The 23,654-nt window shown below is 36.6% G+C and overlaps 1 protein-coding gene across 1 annotated transcript in view; it reads right to left on the reverse strand.

The window, feature by feature from the left end:
• The window catches only part of LOC145674288 (uncharacterized), a 228,508-nt gene extending 213,071 nt beyond the window's left edge, over window positions 1-15,437 (reverse strand). Inside the window, exon 1 of the mRNA XM_081744142.1 lies at window positions 15,056-15,437. The gene's annotated coding sequence lies outside the window, so the exon portion shown is untranslated. The remainder of the gene's footprint in view (window positions 1-15,055) is intronic.
• Window positions 15,438-23,654: the final 8,217 nt, after the last annotated feature.

Raw genomic sequence — 23,654 nt, forward strand, 5'->3', positions numbered from 1 at the left:
AGATTAATATCAGTGATTTTGAATTCTTTTTACATGTCTCGGTATCCCCCACGTGATCCCCGGCCCGCATACAATGGTAGCTGAATTTCAGTCATATTCGCTAGTGGAAATGTCACCATTGATCGCAGCGACCGCGAAAACTATGGATTTGACAATATTGGTCATTTTGGATTATTTTTCTATGTCTCGGTATTCCCCTCCGCAGGTGACATCCGGCCCGCAGCCGAAAGAGGTGAATTTGGAAGTTAATGTGATTGATCTCAGCGACAGATCGGTCATTTTCTACTACTTTTACATATCCCGGGAAACGCCCCCTGAGACCCCTTTCTTCCCAGCCGATGAGGGCTGTATTTGGAAGTCAACACCTGTGGGGTATCACCATTCAACTCAGCGACCGCGACAATTATGGGTTGACACTAATATCGGTCATTTTGGATTATTTTTACATGTCTCTGTATCCCCCTCCCCTCGCAGGTGACCCCCGACCAGCAGCCGAATGGGGCATATTTGGAAGTTAATGCGATTGATCTCAGCGACCGCGAACTATGAATTCGATACTAATATCGGTCATTTTCTACTACTTTTACATGTCCCGGTAAACGCCCCCTGAGATTCCCGCTTCCCAGCCGATGGGAGCTGTGTTTGGAAGTCAACGCCTGTGGGAGTATCACAATTCACCTCAGCCCGCGAAAACTATGGATTTGACACTAATATCGGTCATTTTGGATTATTTTACATGCCTCGATACTCCCCTGCTGGTGACCCATAGCCGAATGGGGTAAATTTGGAAGTTAAAACAATTGATCTCAGCATTTTACATGTCTTGGTAACCCCCGCACGTGACCCCCGGCTCGCATAGAATGGGAGCTGAATTTGGAAGTCATCGCTATTTGAAGTAAGAGCATTGATCTCAGCGACCGAGAAAACTATGAATTCGACCCTAATGTCGTTCATTTTCTACTATTTTTACATGTCCTGGTAAACGCCCCCCTGAGACTCCCCTGGTTCGAATTTTAAAAAAAAACGCTTCATCTTGGTCTGGGACCTGGACCAAGGTATCCGTGACCAAAATTTGGTAACTCTCGGTCAACTTGTCTGCAGGGGCGTCATTAGGAAGGGCAGGAGGGGGCAATTGCCCCCCCCGAAGAGTTTGAGGAATACATATACTGTAATCGATTGTCTACTAACATATTAGTACAAAACGTGAAAGTTTTATGTCGGTGGTGTTCTTGTCCGACCCCAAGCGAAATCTGAAATGACGCCCCTGCTTGTCTGGTCCCGGTAAACGCCCCCTGAGACCCCCCTGGTTCGAAATTTGAAAAAAAATGCTACATTCATCAGTGACTTTTTAAACTCCTACGCTAAATCCATTGTAGATCCAGTCATCTATGAACTATTCCATAAGAGAAGAGTGTTATTAGCAGATCTCGTATAGTTCTTGTAAAAGATATTCTGTCATTATTGGCAGGATACTCGCCGCAAACTGAGAAACTTCCATACACAACGGTCTACAGCTAACCTCTTCGTATTATATATATATATATATATATATATATATATATATATATATATATATATATTAGATAGATAGATATAGCTATAAAACGCTATTATTCAGTTCAAAACAAAGAAGAAAGTTACACACTGATTCTCCGGGACCCCTTCAGCCGCTATGGGGAATCGAAACATCATACGTGGCAACGTCGTAGATTAACTTGGAACCATTAGCATTGCTCCTCGGATTCATCAACCAGTTACATCGATTGTTACGCTAATAAGTGGTGTTAGCGTCAACGACTATCGACCTTTACTGCTACAGAAAGAATTGATGTAACAACTCGATGGATTGATCGATTTTCTATGAGGTTCTTTATCTGTGACATTGCCACAAAGTGCAATTCACGTCTCCAGACGAGGACCCGATAGGTATATAATTATATACATTTTTTGCTTTGACTTGTAGAATAATGCTCTGTAATCCTGGGCGCCAATTTTAGAACACCTAATATATATAATCCGTTGCCATTAATACAAGGGCTGGGAGAGGGGTGGGGTGGGGCGGTAGGTGGATAAATTTTGTAAGAGTATGGTGAATGGGGGCATGTTTGAAATGGGGGCTGGCCATTGACACATTAGCGTAAAAGACAGTAATCTCATTCGCCTATGTTGTGGGTCCAGGTAAATGCCTACGCTGCATTTTCAATTAACATTGGGCGCATAAAGAGTGTACAGCCCAAATGGCTTGTCCGATTTAAAAAAATCCTTCAGTTTAGATTGAAAATATCATATTTGAAAACAGTTTCCCCTCTTACATTTTCTTGTAACTCTGATAATAACAGAATTACCATATGTCAAGGGACTTTTGAGACACCCTGTACATATCGGATAATCTGCGTTTGGCGGGCTATATCGTTGGAATGGGAAATATGCGTTGTGAATTAGTGTAAGGGAAATAGATGTAAAGAAACAGTTTGATTTCTTGTTTTTGCACAAATAAACATGTTACGTAAGTGGAAGAAACAACTGATTTTTCTTAATACCGCAGCCCTCATAGATGCAAATGGAATCAAATTCCCTCCACTTGTTATATAAGATGTGTTTATTTTGTAAGCAAATGGAAAGAATCAAACTTTTTATACTATAGCTCCTTCAGTGCAGATTTTATTACAATTCGCCCTCCGCAATAGTCTACGGGCTAGTACGTGCACTTTTGGCGTACGGGACCCGGAGTTCGATGTCCTGTGTGTGTATTCTGAAAATCGATACTAAATTTAGATAAACAAACATAAATAAAATTCAGAGTGAAAACCGAGCCGAGAATCGAACCTGTATTCAGCTTTCTTTGTAAGAGTGTGTCGGTTTCTTCCTCTATTTCTTAATGGATTTTTATAAAGACACTGGACAGTCCAAACTGCAAAAGTCCGAAAGGATACGCAAGGATCTCAAGGGCGAAAAAATGTACTTGGTTTAGGAACAGACTAAATGGCATAGTGCAATGATACTGTAAGCTAGCTGGATCCCCCATCCAGTCGTATTTTTTTTCTCTCCTGGAACTTCATTAAACAAGAACTGATTAAAAATAAATAATTTTCACTCAATGTCACTAAAAATGCACACGAGTTGTATTTGAGTAATTGGCACAGAGAAAAAGATCTCAGAAGGACTGAAGGTGTGTACTAAGCCATAGTGTGACTGTTTTAGGGCAAGAAAACTCCATTATGTAATAATAAAGTGAATTCTACTAAAAAATACTATTAGAATGAGAGGAACGACCAACAGCTTTTTCTTTCGTTCCTCTATCCATTCATAACTAACTTTACCTAACAACGTATCTCTATCAAAATTAATTATAATCTGTAATTTACATTTGGTATCAAAAATAGAGTACTAGTGCCTTATTGCATTGATACTAGTACCGTACGTAAACAATTAGATTTGAATACAACAAACACTTACATTCATGCGCGCCGACTACGTGGGTGCTCCGGGGCTCCAGCAAACACACAAATAATCTTATGGGTGCGCTGCACCCACAAGATTTTTAGTTTGATAGAAATAAAACAAGACAAATATTTCTCATTTGCCACTATCAAAAAATAAGCAATAAAACTGAGATGTAAGCTAAAATTTCTAACCTCTAAAACACAATTGTTTTTGTTTCAAATGTGTTTGTGCAAAGGCAGTCCCCACAATAAAAAATGGAACCATATTTTAAATAGAATCGAGCACAGCCTTTTATGACAGTGTTCATAAAAGATTTTAACTGAAAGGAAACCAATCAAAAATTATCGAGATTTCCTTGAAAACATATGACACGTCCCGCCGTTGATATGAACCCACATAAATTTTGTAAAGTCCATGCCGTTGCTTACATTAGTCCCCATAGCAGAATATGCCACAATCTGCGATGTGATCGCAGAAAATTTGCCGCACCTGTGAAGAAAGCGCCAAAGGGAAATAAAAAATAGCAAACACAAAAATATAAAAACATGCCTGCTATGTGTAGATGTCTTAAATGTACGGACGACTCGCATAAATATAGTTTGAACTGTTTTTCACACCGAGTAAAGCGTATTTTTAACAATCACAAGTGTTTCTTCTCCTGGAACTGATCATCTTGATTTTTTTATTTTGGAATTCCTGCAGAATATTTTTTACTTACAAGAGCTCATCGCAGAAAGACAAAGAAAGTTCTGCCGTCGGGGCATTAGTTATTACGTATCGCAGTTCTAATAGAAAAGTGATACAACATAAAATTGACTCTTATTGAGATATGATGTTGAAAATGGTACTACACACTAGGCGAGTTTTGTGTAAAAACATCGAAGGTAAAGGTGTATATCCTATTCCTATAAAATAACAGTATCAGATATCCACTCAAGTTAACATGTAGAAGCCAATCTTCAACTAGCTCTCTTAAAAACTTAATGATTTTGAGTATCTCTATTAAAGCTAGGATATGATCAGACAGTCCCGTGTCTGCTAATCACGCTGTCTGATTCTTCTTAGATCTGTACATGGAACTCCTAATAGCTCAGTAGTTAGTGTACTCACATTTTATGCCATGATTCCGGATTCTGTTTTCGGTAAAAGCCCAGTTTCTAAATTAACTCCCGCACGTTCCATAGAAAAATATAGGCCATGCTGGGTATTATTTAATTTGTTCCCCAAATCACTTCGTAGTGATTATGGTTCGTTATTTGTAACTGTGATGTAGTCACGAGTATAAATACAGTGTGGATGTATGACATAAAAAGTACAGTGCATAAAACACGAACCAACTTGTGCTAGGTAGCCACTAGAAAGCAGGAATGCCATCTATCTGAGTCAAGGCAGGAGCGCATCAGAAGAGCACGAGCGGCGGCGATCGGGTGTGTCTGAGGTGAGCAGGCGCGTTAGCGACAGGGGTATATGCATAAACGAGGTCGTTTAGAACGCCTCACTACAAGTCACAGACAGTACCGGCTCCGGAGCCGTTAATGGATTTGGGGAGATACTAAATGCCATCCGCTATGCTAATATAGGCATGTAGAAAATAGACAGAACCTAAGAAGTTTGTACACATAAAATGAAAATGAAATGAAATCTTTGAGTTTTACGTCCCACGATTATGCCGGCAAAGCTAGAGGAGACAGTGATGATGAGAAATGAATGAAGAAAGTGGAAGGAAACGGGAGAACCCCGAGAAAACCCACGCACATGGTGTTTGTCTACTACATATGAAGGGTAAGGGGAAAAACAAGGAATGTCACAAAACTGCATTTTCGAGAAAACGGCGTTTTAATATTGAAAACCGCGTACAAAGAATAGGGATATAATATCTTTTGCCACTTTTTACATGAACATTTCTACTACAACTACGCATGCATGGTGCCAAGTGTCACCAACAGATAGGACAAAACACCCGAAAAAGCACATACAAGGACATTCCTTGTTTCTTCCCCGTACCCTTCATATGAAAAGGACAGAAAAATAGCGATGATGAAGAGCAAGGAAGAGAGAGGAGAATAAAACACAGAAAGATGTAAAGTAAATTTCTAGTTTAACGTCCTACGATTATATCCTTTAGGCTAAGGGAGACAGATGATTAACGGAAGTCGAAGATTATGATATGACTAGTAGAATGCGAACGTGGGAGGAACAAACGGATTTACGTTTGATGGTGTCCTAAGCTATCGTGAGTCCACGAAGAACAAAGTAATCACCTTATATACAAAAATAAGGAAACTAGTCTAGTACTTTAGAGACCAGGCTAGGGAGACAGTCCCCATTATTTACACCAAAGGATCTACGTAATACAAAACACTGTTGCTGTATGTAGATTCAATTTTATTCGTTTTTAATCTCATATCTTGGGGGAAAAAAACTGTTTAAAGCCTACGATTATGCCCTTTAGGCAAAGAGAGACTGATGATTAAGGCAAGTGAATGGTGATGGAAGAGTCGGTGGAATGAGATTGTGGGAGGAAAAACGAGAGTACCTCGAAAAACCCACGAAGATGACGTTGTTCATCACAAACTTACTTGGCCAGGGATCGAACGAGGGATCCCAGACACTAAAGGTAAACATTCTACCACTGAGCCACTGTGCCTCCCCCCTCATATCTTGGAGACGTACATCTAGTTTTTCTCTTAATTTTTTGAGGATTCCTCAAGAGAATGGAGCCCTAAGCCAGCGTTTCCCAACCTTTTTCAACTTGCGGCACACTACGGGTGTAACTTGGATTCTCGCGACACACTTATAGATATTATTATTTGTAAATATAAAACACAATGGTAGTTTTTTCTTTGACTGCTGATTTCCTTCACACAGAGAACAAAGCTAGATCACTGGTTTTACCCGTAGTAAATCATTATGCTTATTTTTCATTCTAATTTAAAAACAGAAAACAATTGCAATGAAATATTGGACTCAAGTGTTTAAAAATACGCTTTCTTTTTCGAAAACTGTGTCCAACCTTTTACTAAGAAAGAATATCACTAAGTAACTAATGAACAACAAACAGATCTCCTTTACTTTTGAAACACAAATGTAGGTAATTTGTCGAAAGGATTGAATGTTATTTTAAATTTTCAAAAATGAAATTAAATCTTTGAGTTTTACGTCCCGCGGTTTTGCCGGTTAGGCTAAAGGATACGGTGATGATAAGTAATGAGTGAAATGGTGGAATGAAGAAAGTGGGAGGAAACGGGAGAACCCCGAGAAAACCTAGGCACACGGTGTTTGTCCACCACAAAGTTCACTTGGCGATTTAAATTTTGAAGTCACGAAATAGACTGCAACAATAAAGAAGCAATAATGGCCATAACAATAACAAATACTTATTTTCAACATCAGAAATGTGAAGAAAAGTAACACGGCATGAAACTTAAAATTGTAGATTCATAGTAGAGGTTCATAGTAATGTGCAATACAAATATACATTTTCCCCTACGTTTTGCAATTACATTGCTATAGAATTAATAATTTTGTTTTGATTTCCTCACGGCACACCAGCGCGGCTCATTCACGGCACACCGATTGAGAAACGCTGTCCTAAGCTATGGTTTCTTTAGCTTACCTGTAAATCCGAGACTGGGAAGGTAATGGGAGAACACCAGAAAAAAGTAACAGACACGATGTTTTTCACTACAACTTACATGGCCTATAATTGTACAATCTGCGGCAAAAAACCTGCAACATGAGGATGTAAGTTTATTGTGAAACTACGCCTAACAGCACAGGTAATGAACATAACGTCTAAGTGGAACGAATCACGTCAGGATAAACCGCGGTCTCCTCCCGTGCACACTTATTTTGGAGCAAAAGACTTCGTCATTTCACAATAAACTTATATGCTCATGTTGCAGGTTTTTTGCCGCGGATTGTACCAGGGACCCCTTGGACCAGAGGTGAACGCTCTATTATTGAGCCACCATACCCTCTACAGAAAGATGTGGAAAGAAGATAAAGATATACAATGAAGAGAATTAAGAAAGCCGCTGGATTGACCTCTTATACACCCAAATCCGCCATAGATACTAAAATTGGAGATTAATGATGATGGTGATCAACATGTATTTACTCAGTTATATATATGATCCTATGAGTAATTTAAATAAACTGAAAGCTACACAATGGAATAGCTGGAGCCATGAGAAAAGCAGGGCGCAGGCAAAGAACTGTAAATATTGTAGTGCACTTGTAGCTTAAGTATTATTTCAATCATAAAACGTTAAAGCACAATTTCTAGTTGTTAATGCAAGGCTTATAAAAACTCATATCAGGTTTTCTTTTTTTAACTTCCTTGTGCAAGCATTACTAGTAAAAATGCAAACATGCTTTTAAAAAAAAATTAACGGCATAAGAGTTCTTCCTTTACTTTTGGAAGTTTTAAAATAATAATTATTTCATTTTTATTTAAATTATTTTTCCTCGGAACATGCTGTGTGGGTCACGATAATATTTCGGTTGGAATTTCCACTATCTCACGCTTTCTAAGCGGTAAAACGCTATATTTTGAAACTTTAAGCTAATATCCGGAAAGCTTATGAGTGCAAACAACGCGTTTTACTTTTACCGTGAAGGATTCTTTAACAAAACCAGAACAAACTTTAAATGAATGGAGAGGGAAGAATATCTGTGATTGTTCCTACATGTAAAAGTACTTAGGTAAATCCTTTTATCCGCCCCTTCTTCTGTTTTTCGCAAAAATTTGCAAAATATCATCTCTCTATGACTTACGGTTCCCGATTTATGGCTTCTTAAATCTCCCGAAATTCGAACTTTTTTGCTCAATATCTGGGGAACGGTGGCCAGTTGACCAGTGACCACCGGTTACTATTTGCTAGCCGGTAGTCACCATCCTCTTAGATATTGATCAACACCGAGATATGGCTCCTTAAATCTCCCGAAGTCGGAACTATTTTTTGGCCAATATCACCGGAACGGTGTCACAGAGAGATGATATTGGTGTTAATTTCTACATAAGAGGTTGGTAAATATTTTGGTACCTATATTAATTGGTGGCCACTTGCCAAACCAGTGGCCATCGGTTACTATTTGGTACAAAAATATTTACCATCCTCTTAGGTATTTGTCAACATCAATATGATCTATCTATGACTTAGGATTCCCGAGATATGGCTCCTTAAATCTCTGGAAATCGCCCATTTTTTGGTCAATATCTCGAGAACGATAAGAGTGACGCGAAAATGTCACCACTTTCTCAGATAGTTTTTGATACTCTATCGAATGGAGGGCTCAAAATTGAAAAACATTGCAAATAACAGACACAGATAATTCAGAAAGAAACTTTTTAGGTTGGTTGATAAATTTTGAAATAGACAGTACCAGTCAATGCTTACAGCGACACCATCAATGCTCGCCCTCTAACCTACGCTAACGTATGTCGTGTGTTTTCAGCAAAGTATGCCTGTCAGGAAAGGTTGGAAAATACTTCACTGCATGTATAGCCATTATACGTGTGCTACCCTATTATAAATGTGTACGGTAAAAGTTGCAAGCATGAAAAAGCTGAATTGTACAGCGCTCACTTCTGGTGCTGGTTACCCTGGTTTGATTCCAGTTCCATGAGACGCATGTGGACAATAACAGTGATCATGAGTTCTTCAGTCTTCCCCACATTCTCATTCCAAAAACTCTTCCTTCACTATCATTAGTCGCCTGGCTACTTTAGCTTAAAGGACTTAAGATGACCTCATTTCACTTTTTCGTTTTCAATAAGATAGTGTTGTGACCACCAATAGTGTATAGAATTTTAAATTTGTATTTGGGATCTTCAAGCGTACAAAAGTTATAATCACGACTTAGTGAGTTCAGCCACGGCATCCAAAAGGAAACACGCAACACTAGTTCTGTTTAAGAAAGCCGCTGCTAGAAATATAGGACAAGTTACTGATTATGACATCAAAATGTCGAAGATAAAGTTCGACAGTACGTCCCGTAACAGGTTTTAAAGCGCCTATATTAGATAAAGAAATTCAAAATTTTGTGCACTGTACAATGCACTGTACTGTAGAGGTACTATTCAATTTATGTTGCTGTGTATGATGTTTGTGGCACTATGTTAATAGGCGGTAACTTGTACTTGGAATATCACGTAATAAAAACATTTAATGTACTGTAAATAAATAAAATTTAAAAGAATCAATCTCTCTAATCCGGTACCTTCTCTGTAAGAAATAGTCGGATTAGTGAGTGTAGTGTGCATACATACAAACATACCACAAACTATCTAACCTCACTATTTATTGCCACATCTACTTAACAATTTGGTTTTATTTAGCCAAAAACAAGACGTCTTTCTCAGTATATGTCTCCCTGCTAGTGTCAAATATATTGACAAGAGCAGGGCTTGATTTAGGGTGGGGTGTATCGGTGCACGTGAGTAACACCCCTTCGTTTTAAATATACACTATATTAAGTAAGAATCTTGCAGTGAAAATAACATTTCTTTTCGAAAATTTCTGCTCTCATGTTTTCGTTTGGGCTTAAAAGAAAGCAGAGTTTTGCAAAACAAACAAGTAAAGTTTCTGAAGGTGGAAGGAAAAGGATTAACTGAGAGCAGACGCTTAGGATTTCAACGGCAACTCCTCATTCATGTCACAGACGCATAAGACATTTAAAAAAATCAAATATACTTGTAGTTTTGGTGCGCCCCCCGTCAGAAAATCCTGCATCCGGCCCTGGAGAAGAGTATGTTTATACGTTGTAATTTTAGACTTTACTGTGGCGTTTTGATTAATATGACACGTAGTCAAGAAAAAATAAGCAGTCCTTAAACTCTTGATTTCTGAAATAATATTAATCACCATATAGAAAACTGAATGTCTCTATGACAAAATTCTCGCTCAAAAATCACAAGTGTTACAAAATCTAAGAGTAAAGAAATAGCTCCAAATAAATTCAAGTGAAAAAGTGTACAATGAAATATTTCAATTCAAGAATTTCGAGAAAATATTTAAATGTCTTTCAACGATTCATTTTCGTTCTAAGAAAATATAGTGATGCAGTGTGAGTATCATAAAACCGAATAATTTCTTTCTTACTCCGAAGTTGTGAACAAAAGAAGTCTTGCAATGTGTTCAGTTTTCCATTTTATTTTCATATTTTATACGACTATAAAGCAAAACTAATTTTACTTGTAATTTATTACAACTGATGACGAGTACCTGGACGTTAGTTTGAAATTAAAATTGACAAGATTAGAATTCCTCTTTATACTTTGAAAGCGATTTGAGAAAAGAACCTGTATTTAATATCAAATGTGAAATAAATGTAGGCTTACCGTAACCAGAATCTGAGTCGCTTTGAAAAAAGAAAGAAAATAATGGTTGCCAACTGCTTAGGCCAGGTATTTCTCAAGTCCAATTGTTGTTTATGAAAATGTGTTGTTGTTCGTGCTTTTAGAAGTAGATTCCCGATTTGCGATAATTTATTCGCGATATATTAGGAAACAAAGGTATTTCAGAAGATGTGAACTTATCTGCAACTTAATTTGAGACGAAAGTCATTGGAACTCTGACTCACAATGTTTTTCCAATAGTGCCAAAATACAAGGCAAAAGATTCAAACGACATTAAGGGAGTTTTGTTCTTAGAAAGACTAAGAAAAGAAGTCTTCTAAAAGCGTCTGGAATGTCCCTGGATATGTCCATATAATATTAAGTGTGAAAAAAATGAAATGAAATCTTTCAGTTTAAAGTCCCATGTTATGTCCTTGAGGCTAAGGGAGACAAATGATTAAGACCAATGAATGACAATGGAAGAATTGGTGGAATAAAAATGTAGGAGTAGCACCGAAGAAGCCCATGAACACTGTGTTTTCTACCACAAACTAACAAGACCGGAGGCCGAACGAGAGACCCCACGCACCAGATGTAACGATCTACCAGTAAGCCAGTGTGAGCCAAGTGTGAAAAAAAAAAAAAAAATCAGGATTTTAGATACAACGACAAGCGATAAAATTTGAAGAAAAAATGTTAAGAACTAATTACTTTAGGACTGAAATTAAATTGAATTCACTTTGGTAACGTTCCACGACTCTGTCGTGTAAACTTAGGAGATGAGTGTTACCACTATCCGATTAAGAGCCACTATCCGCCTCCTACTTTGTAATACTGAATTCTCAGAAAGGTGTTAACACTAACATTTCATTGAAATTGTTGCAGTCCTGTATACACAAAGTAATGTGACTAAAGTACAATAATACTTGTTAAGCTGGCTACTAATGCACTTCAGGCATTTAATGTGGAACCAAAATGTGAATAATAAATTCCTCTGTAACACACTGAGATACGCATTAATGCTGCGTCTGTGTCAATATGATTTTGCTATTTATGGCCGTAATATCTAAGCGCTACAAGTACTACTTTTGTACTAGTAACTTCCTCAGTACTGTATATTCCCCGAATCGAGCGCAAATAGAAGTGAACTGCTGAAGTGTAAATGGGCCAAATCCGTGAAATATGATCTTGTATGATTGTATATGACCTACATGGTTCGGAGCCAACATAAATAGTAGTACCATTAATTCTTCATATCTTTGTTGTGTGATAATGTAAAACAAACACCGATCAATCAACCAAATAACAGTGTGCTTTTGAGTCTTCCATTTTATATTTCAATTAATAACAAACCACTAGCTTAGAATCAATAGGGTTTTTTCCATCATGCTTTGAGTACTGATGAGAGATTATTTCAATACTCGCTTTCGGCTGTGATTTTTAGCTCCAATTGATGATATTTATCAACATTGAATGCAATTATCATGATTGCCTTGGATTCTTATTTACGCCTAACCTAACCTGACCTGACCTAAGAATAATTTTACAAATGTTTATTAGCTGGTGTTAACGTTCTATGAAATTCAGACTGACACAACACAATTCTTCTTGTGTCTTCTGTCTTCTTCAATCCATTGTACAGTAATGTGAAACATGTCGACTGGAAGAACTTTGCATTCCATTTTTTTTAAAAATATACGAAGTTCTTGAACTTCTTTGCAGTGAGATGAAGCTCCTTCTATTTTAGTTTTTTTTATGAATTCTGAAGGAAGCGTATAAAAAATATTTTTTTTAATAAATAAAGACCTCACTTAATGAAATACTACTTTCAACTCCACTTAGACAGTTTTATTAATTTAAGTGTATCTGTTTCAAATGAATCCTTATTTTCATCGGGACTGACTGCTACGGAAAATAAAACGAAATGAAATTTTTCAGTTTACGTCCTACGATTATGCTGCCTAGACTAAAGAAGACGGTGATGATGAGTAATGAATGAAAGGGTGGAATGAGGAAAGTGTGAGGAAACGGGAGAATCCTGATAAAACCAACGCACACGGTGTTTGTCCACTACAAAGTTCATTTGACGCGTGCTGGAATCGAACCAGGGACATCATGCACCAGAGGTGAACGCTCTGAGCCACCGAGGACCCCTGACTGCTCTGTATTGGTCAGTCACGTAGCGGTGATAAGTCATCGCAAGGTATACGATTAAACTAATAAGAAAAGGTGCTTATGTGGAGTTGAAAGATAGTGTTTCGTTATCTAATATGCATTCTGTCAGCTCATTTAGTTAAGTTTTGAATTATTTCGTCTTACCGTTATAACTTGGGAAGTCACATTTTGTTTAATATTACCGAAAACATGAGTTTGCAGGTCGTATGTTTCAGTATGGTGACTACTCTGTAACCTTACTGGTTTATTTTTCTTTCTTTTTTTTATCAATAAAAAATGAAGCCTGAGGAATTTTGAAAGAAAAGTCCATCAGAACCCACGTTTTAAAGATGCTATTCCAACATTTGCACACAGTGAGGTAGAGGAAAACATCAATAGGGCTAGCTGGTGAAGGGATTCAACCCAAGCTCTTCGTATTTCAAGCTGTGTGCACACGCTGAATCAATTCTATGTTCCTGGTGCAGATGAATTATGCACCAATGAACTACACGTGATATGAACAAGAAATATGTTGGATAATTATACCTCCTGCTCCTCTTTTTGTACTAGAGAAACTAGTTAAAATTTGATTTCAGCTTCATTCAAGCTTCAGTATTTGAATATTTAGATTTTACTGTGTGAAAAATAAAAATTGAAATGTCATTTTTTAATAATGTTCAGCAAAATCTCAACGGAATTCAATGTGTTTCAACACGGTGATCTCTTTTTTTCTTTTCTTTTTCTCTTTTGTTAATAAATGTACAGTCATGCTTAAGAAGAATGTCAACGAACTTCCCTTTTGAAAGTCCTTTAGTCTTAGCCATTGGCAGAATTAAAGAAATAAAAAATAATCTTTCGATGTTCAGTACATTTTGCTAAAGTCAAAGTATTGAAGTATATTATGAACAGTTTCAGTAGAATGTATCTTAAAAAGAGATGGTGGTTAGATTGCTTTTAGCAACACTACATCGTTACTTCTCAGATAGAAATATTGAATGCAACTTCATTCGAGTGCTAAAGCATTTTCGAAATGCAAAATTTTTTCACCATACTGTTCGAAATGGAAAGTAAATGAAGGTAATGTGCAGAAATAAAGGCAGCTTTTGCTTTTGGGTAAAAGCGTACAGTTAAAAATTTTGGAAATTCATTTTGTGTGCATGTGCACGTATCTGCTGCTGCTTTCAGTACAAAATAAATTATTTTTTTCTCAATTAATTATTTAAATTGCAATCCCAGTATAAATTTTCCTTCTACAAAAATATAGAAAGAAAGAAAAGAGAAAAGAACTTTACAGCCTGCCATTCTGATGTTTCCTTGCACTGAAATTTACAACTCTGAAGTACATGGATAACGGCAAACATAATTATCAATCTATGTGTGTTATACTTCGAAACTTTAACTACATTGCATGTATATTGTAAGAATAAAAACAAATGTTCTGGTTTATCTTTGATTCGATGACGGTATTCTAGTTTTAAAATATGAGGAATTGAACTAGGATCGACCCAATTAGTTAAGAATCGAGTTATAATTTACAGTAAACTCCGTACTCAAAGAGAAACAACAACGTATTTCACTTTATTTAATATTGTGTTTTTATTATATTTTTAATACCGGTAGTAAAATTCAGCTAAAGCGTTCTGTAAGCATAGTCATAAAGCTTACTCGGTTTCTTTTTATCTCATGTATTTTTTATGAGCTTTATTGACTTGGAATGCACTAGCTAAGCTCACGATCATAAAGTAAGTAAAACTAAAAATAAATTGTTACAAGTTATTTGCTGGATAAGTTAATTAGTGTGATCAGTTGAATTTAGTTTTAGTCGTGCGTGAGCCCATGAAGCACTCGGAAAACGTACAGCCAAATTCGCTTGTAATACTCCTCCTGAATTCGCTGCATATTCCAATACATTTAGTTTCATGCAAAATACTATAGTTTCAGTACACATTGAAATTAAGGTTCATGAGTTAGAATTAGCTAAGATATTCTAAATCATGATAAAAACACTCCTTCAGAGTACAATTACAGGAATTACTTATGCCTTCCTAGTGACGATGAGTTTTAACAGTAAAAATTACTTAAATAAAATTACAAGTAAACTGATTCATGACTTACGAAAATTATATCACGCTCATCATAATATGTGGTAGAGGAATTGTAATGCACTAACTAATCAGGTCCTCTTCTTGCCGTCATCTTGACATAAGCCGTCTGCGCGGTACAACACTAGTCAAAAACGCAAAATAAATTCATCTTTTGTGTGGAAATTAAGGAGTAATACCGAACACTACTTTCAAAAGTACAAAAGACGGGAGTGGGTACCACTTCGTTGGAGATTTTATTTTTATAAGTACATAATTTTTTTTACGAACTGAAACGGTTCATTGATTTCTTTCCAGCAGCAAGTAGAACTACTGGAATGAACGAGGTGGGCGGAGTCCATGGATACTATCACGGAGATTCCTCTATGATATTATGAACCAGAGATTCGCAACCTTACTCAAGCCGCGGTCCAGCAGGTTATACCAATGTCCAATTCTCAAGTTTCTACTTTGGGAACTGTGTTTAATTTAGCTTAATGTCATTAAATGTATACTATAAAATTAAATTAGATGTATAGTTTACATAGATCACCAGTAAGATGAAAGAAAGAAAAAATGAAGTTGCTTCTGGTTGTTTAATTTTCTATGTATATGTTTAATTTTCTATGAAAATTAATTCAGCTTAATGTCATTAAATGTATACTATAAAATTTAATTAGATGTATAGTTCACATAGATCACGAGTAATATGAAAGAAAGAAAAAATGAAGTTGCTTCTGGTTGTTTAATTTTCTATGTATGTTTTTTATACATAAAACAGTATACATTAGATAAAATATAGTGCTTGCAAGCAATCGATATCATCTTTTACCATCCAGAGGGATTAAATAGTTCCGCTGACCGGTAGTGGTCTGCGAGCCGACGGTTGACTAGCTGTTTTAAGGTAACATTTTAAAATTGTGTACTAAAACTTTATTTTCGTCGCATTTTTTTTCTCCTGTAAACTCCACCTCTTTAAAGAAGTGCATTTATTAGCCTAATTGAAGAGTCGCTCTAGAAAACAATGTAGGCCTAAGTGGCACCTTGAAATTGTTTCACTTATTTTATTTTTTAAATACCTTTATGCCTTAGTTATATTTTCATACTTCGTTATATGCTAGGCTGTATTTTTAAGCAATAGTATTTTCTATTTTATGACGCTTGGGCACAATTTACTATTTTTTTGTCACTACTGTTACAGTAACTATTGTTTTTAGTACTTACATTGTTTTCTACAGCGAGTCTTCAATTATTGGTTATTTTTTTTCATTTCAATTGTTGCCTCTTGATGTTCAGAGAGAACACATTCGTAACTTCACTGTTTAAAATTTTGAAGGAACTACAGTCCGTGGCAAAAACAACCATCTCCTCGTCGTAAAATAATAAAATTGCCTTTGAGCCAGAATATCCTCATTTTCAGGTGCATTTCAATAGTGCAATATTTACAACAGTTAATATGTAAGATTTTTGCAATTACGTATTATGTATATAAAGGAGCCGGTTCTTACATTTTAGAACATTATTATCTATTGTTGTGTTCCAAATTACACGAATTTTCCATTATGTATGTTTTATTGGTATTTTGTTCTTGTCCATTTTTATTCCCAATTACGTGTACAGAACATGCAATTTAACAAATATAAGAAACAAATACAATATCAAAATAAACCTAATTACTAGAGCAACCTACATTATGCTTTGTTTTTAGTTTAATTATGCTTTATTTTTTCCAAATTATGCTTTATTATGCTTTATTGTTAATTTCAATCATTATTTTACATTAATCGTGTATATAATGTATAATATTTACTTTACATTAAATGTTCTAAATATCTTGATCTATTTATTTATATTTTATGCAACCAGTTTCTTTCATATTTAACGAACTTTCTACTTATTGCACTGTAAAGATATGCTTTACTCGAGTCAGTTTTTGTTATCACTTGTGCGCGCCTTAGAGGTGCATATATACAGAAAGGACAGTAATATTTGCCACCAAAAAGTACAGAAAGTGCCGAAATTCAAGAGGTACCCATAACAATATAGTGCGGAGTTCTTGTATACTATTCATTGTTGAAGGAAAGTTTTCTTCTTTATTTCCTTTCTTCTTTTCTCCATACCAAAGGCTTACACCGAAAAGTTTACAGAAATAAAAATTAGCTTTTCATTGTTGCATTGTTATGTTCTCAATGATTTTGCATTGTAAATATTGGTTTTAAAAATATTAATACAGTATATTATACTTGCAGTTAAACAGAATTTTCCAATAATCGTGCTATATATTTTAAATTATGCTTTATGCTTTATTTTCTAAGATTATGCTTTATTATGCTTTTGAAATTAATTTCTTCTGGACCCTTAAGCTACCACAACCATATTCAAGGTACCAACCATATGTGTAAATTGCTATTATGCTTTTGGGTTGCCCTACTAATTACAGTACAATAATGTACGATTTAATCTTTTTTCACAATTCTCTACTTTCTGTGTCCACCTTTTGCGATTTGTAATGCTTCAAGTCGACAAGACATGCTACCAACTAGATGGGAACTTGTTGCACAGTCAATTTCTCTATACCAGATGTTAACTAGTGCCTCGATGAGCTCTCACCAATTATAGATGTTCTTGTTCAGGAGACGCAATGTAATTATGTGCCACAAATTTTCTATGAGATGAATTTGGTGGCCAAAGCTGGATTCACTTTAAAAAAAATGATATGCTACTGAGTTCCTTTAGTTCTTTATTCAAAATGGAATTCCATCCTGTTCAAGCTGCCCGTTAGAACTTGTAAAACGTTTTTGCACAAAATTATTCCCAGATCATCTCGTATTTGGAGTATTCTTGATTTCCAAACTATGCCATGCATAACTATTGGAACCTTATAGAATGGGATGTCCGTTCGTCCGTCCGTCAACAGGTATCAGAGCAAAACGGTAACATATATCGAGATACTTTTCTTTTTCACAATCGATTCAGCTTCCCAAGAATAGATTACATTTTCTAGTTAACTCTCTACTCAAAACAGAAGTTCTTCGAATTAGTCATATCCGGTTTCAATGTTTATCGCCACAAAATGAAAATGGTAACACATAGCCAGATGCGGTTTTTTACAAACGATCCAGCGTCTCAAAGAAACATATGATGACTCGAACACTCTTTCAAAACTGGAAATGGTTCAAAGTTAACATTACTTCCGGTTTCAATACTGATTTCCTCAGAACAAAAACGGCACCGGAAAGGAATATCGAGATGCAGTTTCTTTCAATAGATTCATTGTTCCAAGAATAGATTCCATCTTGTTCATTAATCCTCTAGTAAAAGCGGGTGTGGTTCAAATTAACGACTTCCGGTTTCAACACTTATTACCTACAACAAAAATGGTAATATATAGCAACAAGCTGTTTTCTGCAATCGATTCAGTGTCGTAAGAGAGCATGTCGTCACAACCTGCAACACTCTACTAAAATCTGAAGTGGTTGAAGTTTACTACTACTTCCGGTTTCAATACTGATTTCCACAGAGCAAAAACAGTACAATATATCAAGCTGCAGTTTCTTGTAAATTGATTGAACGTTCAAAGGATATACTTTATCTCCTCCATTAACTCTCTATATTCAAACCGGAAGTGGTTTAAACTAGCCATTATCGGTTTCAACGTTTATCACCAGAGAACAAAAATGGTATTATATAGCAACAAGCAGTTTCCTGCAAACGATTCAGTTTCAAAAGAACGTGCAATCATAATCCACAACACTACAAAAACCGGAAGTTGTTGAAATTTATTAAGTACCGGTTTTAATACTAATTTCTATAGAGAAAAAACGGTAATAGATATCGAGATGCGGTCTTTTGTAATTGATTCAGTTTCTCAAGAATAGGCTCTACCTTCTTCATTAACTCTCATTCAAACCGAAAGTGACTCAAATTAACGGTTTTCGGTTTCAAGATTTATCGCCATAGAAAAAAAGAATGATAATATATACCGACAAGTAATTTTCTTCACTCGATTCAGGGAGTCAAGAGGACATGCTATCATAACCCGCAACGGCTTACCTAAACCGGAAGTGGTTGAAATTAGTTCTACTTCCAGTTTCAAAACTGATTTTCGTAGAGGAAAAACGGTAATATATATCGAGATGCAGTTTTTTGCAGTCGATTCAGCTTCCCAAGAGTAGATTCTATTTCCTCCTCTAACCACTTATTCAATCCGGAAGTGGTTCAAATTAACGACTTCAAGTTTTAACCTTTTTCGCCATAGAACAAGAACAGGAAACATAGCGAGTAATAGCTGTTGGATATGGAGTCAACGTCCTCCGATGAACAGGTTCTATCTTTGATCTTATTAATCTACTGCAGCCGATAGTTTTAGAGGCACTACTTTGAGTATTGAATTCTCATAGTTTGGAAGTCTACTGTAGTTTCACACTGTGAAACAAAATTAACTTTTTTTGGTGTTAGTAACACATTCATCTTTCTCTTCTTCATTAGTAACACATTCATCTTTCTGCTCCTCATTAGTAACACATTCATCTTTCTGTTCTTCACCATCCTCTATTCAGTATTTTCACACCACCGTCTTTCCAGTATACACGAAATTTCTTTTCGTCACTATAAATGACATGTCTCCAGTGCTATTCACTCCATTTCTCCGACATTTCAAATAATTTCCAACAAGCAGTGTGGAAATTGAAGGACTTTGAGGTGGGGGGAAGTTAGTATATGTCTAAAATATACTTATACTAGGGGAGTGCTCTTGCAGATTAGGCGATAATTCCTCACTCCAAAAGAAACTTACTCGCAGGAAAATACCCCTGTACCACTGGCACTATTATGGAGCTATCGGGCTCCAGCATCTACGAAATAAATTTGATAGTTTTTCGCATTTCACGTACCTACAACAATAATCCTTCTTACAATTTCTAAGAGTTTAATTGACTTTCCATATTCTTATGCTCTTTATTCAGAAATCATACTGTATTTATCAAATTTCATTCTATGTAAGAACTATGTTCTTTCTTTCTTTCTTTCTTTTATTCTACTCTTATGTTTCTTTTTTTTAATTGTCACTGTCTTCCGCTTCTCCTATCATACTTGCGATCATTGTTAGTTGTGATTCAAGTCGACCGTCGTCAGTAACACTAAAACTAAAGAGAAGCTGATAAGCAAAACTTGTGTTCCACACCTATATGCACGGATGTCAACATAAGGAAACTTTAGTTATTATAGCAAAGGAATATTTCCATCGTTTAGTTATAAAGAAAGGTAAATGCTTGAATTAAACAAAATCAAGAGGGAAGGAATAAGTAGCCCGGGAAATTAGGTAGGCCAAGAGGATGCTTTCTTTCTCTTCTATGAATAGAATAAAAGGTTGGATCCACTGCTAAATTTTTGTGTGTATCATATCACCTGGCTGCAATTCTTGCCATTAAAATTGCAATAATTATATTTAAGCTTCAACTTCTCTCAACATTTTCTTTCAGGTAAAAACGTACAAAAGTAAAACTGAATATTTGCATTTTTTCTAAAATGAAATAAGTTAAGTTGGAATGAGATTATAAATAGTTAACGTGTGTTTGGAGGAATGTCATTTCGGATTTGTCAATAGGGAGGGGGGAAGATCCTCCACCAACGTACGAGTTCCATGTTTTTTTTCTAATATACTATTTGACAATCGACTAAAATATAATTAATTCTCAAACTCAGGTGAGCAATTCCCCCAAACAAAATTCTAAATACGCCACTGCCCTGTACAATATGTAAAAGGTTATGATTTTTCAGTTCATAGTATTTTTCTCACAAAAGACTTTAAAAAATCAGTTTTTCTAATGTACATAGCCAGTGCCGGATTTAGGTTTGATGGGGCCCTAAGCTATTGAAAGTAATGTGGCCCTTTATATATATATATATGCGGATCCAAGGGGAGGGCTCTATGGCCCCTCTTGACGCTCAGATATACACTGGATAAAATGGGTTTCAATCCTAATTTCTTTACACTGAATAAAGCGGCAAACTATGGTTTAGCCCCTCCCTTGATCATATCTTGGATCCGCCCTTATGTATATTGTAATATCCCATGTGATGTTGTAAACAAACAATCCCACATGTCAGTGTTTACAAACACCACTACGTGGTTCGGCAAGAAGACTTCACACCAGATGGATCTACAATCACTTGCAGACGACGGTTTCTAGCCTCTCCCACAGAGCAGAAGACGACATCGGGGCAGCAGCGCCACCGCCACCCAATGAAGCCTATAAATTGGATGGACAAAGGCAATTCAGTACCAGTTTTCTGGTGACCCTCCTACTGTCTGCTTCGACACTTTAGGAGTAACCTAGCCCCAGGGCCTCTAGTCTGCTTCGGGACTACGCCTATCCTTTCTCCTGTCTTAGGCTGCTCGGGGCTCTGATTAGGAATCCCAACCTCAGCCGCTTATTCTGCTTCGGGGCTCTGTTGGCCAATTAACCTACCCACTGCTTGCTTCGGAGCTTTGGGCTCCTAATTCCACTCCGCTTAGCCTGCACGGGGCTTTGCAGAGATCCTGTCTGCGACCTTACGGTCAAAGACCACCTATAATTAACGTTTGATATTAGAGAGATTAATTTGTACAGTATTTTGTGAAAATACTTTTCATAGAGAAATTTTATAATAAAATTGGTAGTGGGAGATCGATTCCGGACACTCTTTTTATTAACGCTCTACCTATACCTATATGGAACAAAACTTTACAATATATATATACAGTGTGACACACGGTAGATGGACGATTTTTAATGAAATAACACTCAGCCAATTTGAAAATTAATGCATGTTTATTTACACAAAATCAAAGCTCATTATTTGCCATTTTAGTTAACAAAGCTCATTACCTGCCATTTCAGTTATTTGTGAAAAATAATGTCGTCAAGGTGATGTCCATCATTTCAAATGCAGGACTCAAGTCTCTTCTCAAAATCCTCCATCACACGGACTAACATCTATGCAGGGATTTTAGTAATTTCTTGAATGATTGCATTCTTCAACTCGTCCAAAGTTCGTGGTTTGTGGATATAGACACAGCTTTTAAAGTACCCCCCACAGAAGAAAGTCACACACTGAGAAGTCGGAAGACCTGGGAGGCCAAGGAACCTTGCCAAAACGTGAGATAATCTGTCCAGGAAACATGCGTCTAAGAACTGTCATTGAAGTCTTCGCGGTGTGTGATGTTGCCGCATTATGCTGGAACCAAACACGTTATAAGGGGAGTCGTCGTATTCTTAGTTCTGGTTTCAAGAATGTTTTAAGCATACGAATGTATCGAGCCGAATTAACATTAACTGTGCATCGTTCTCTTCGAAAAAATAAGATCCAATAATGCCAACAGAGCCAAGCGCGCACCAGACTGTTACTTTTTCAGAGTGTAGAGGACGTTGGTGGATAAGGTGCAGATGCTCTGGAGCCCAGTAACGTAGCTTTTGCTTATTCACGGTCTACTTTAAATGAAAATGAGCTTAATCGCTCATCAATAAATTGTATTTTCATTCGATCCCAAAATCACTTGCATTCTGCAAGCAAAGTCTTCGCGTACAGCAAAATCAGTTCCCTTAAATTGTTGGACAATGAGCATTTTGTAAGGATGGAATTTTAATTCTTTATCCAAAATCCGTCTAACCGATTCACGATTGATCCGTAGCTTACTAGCATGGCGTCTAGCTGACCGTTCTGGGCTCTGACTACCGCTTCCCTTACCCTTTCATCATTTTCTGGTGTTGTTACACTGCGTCTCGGGCCAGGATGTTTCTTATCCAGTATGTTTCCAGTCGATCTGAAGTTTTTCACCCATCTGAGGATTGTGTTACGGCTCGGAACAGTTCCATGTCGACCAACATTAAACCGCGCACGAAACAATCGCTGCGTAGCTGTAACAGACTCACCAATTCTCATGAAACTGTCATAGACAAACAATCGACGTTGCAAGTCCCTCTGCTCCATAGTGACTGAGTAAATGAAATGGCGTCTTGTGAGAGCAGAATATCCCCACCACGACCACCTGCCACCACCGCACTCTCAGTACTACGCAGTTCAAAACCGTCCGTCTCCCGCATATATATATATATATATATATATATATATATATATTCAGATACAAAAGTCGCCATTTTTGGAGTTTGAATATATGCTATATGGTACTAAATACGTTTACACATCAAAACATCAAATATGTATTTTATTAACTTACAACATTTACTTACACTTACTACTTACAACATTGCAATTTTTTTAGAAACAAAATACAGACTCGCAATTTAGTCTCTGGAAACTTGCTACAACATGGTGTCAATATATTACGCAAATAGCTAATAATTATCCAGGGCAAGTCAAAATGATGGACTCGATTTTAGAAAATTATTCTGTGAAATCTAATAAACATATGTTATTGTGAGACTTGCGCTTCGAAAGGCTAACTTGCAAAAAATACGGGACAGGGCAGCACTAGAGTTCTATCAGCATACAAGTACAAGGTACCATAACACTTATGCTGTGAAGTCCTATTAAACTAGCTAAATGTAATGGCTGGGAAACAAGGTCCTCTTACAAGCAGGACTCTGAAACAAGGGCCCCATTAAAAGCGGGGCAGGGAAGCAGGTGCCCAT

This window comes from Thermobia domestica, chromosome 17 (genome assembly GCF_964235325.1).
Source record: "Thermobia domestica chromosome 17, izTheDome1.hap1.1, whole genome shotgun sequence".
NCBI classification, from domain to species: Eukaryota; Metazoa; Arthropoda; class Insecta; order Zygentoma; family Lepismatidae; genus Thermobia; species Thermobia domestica.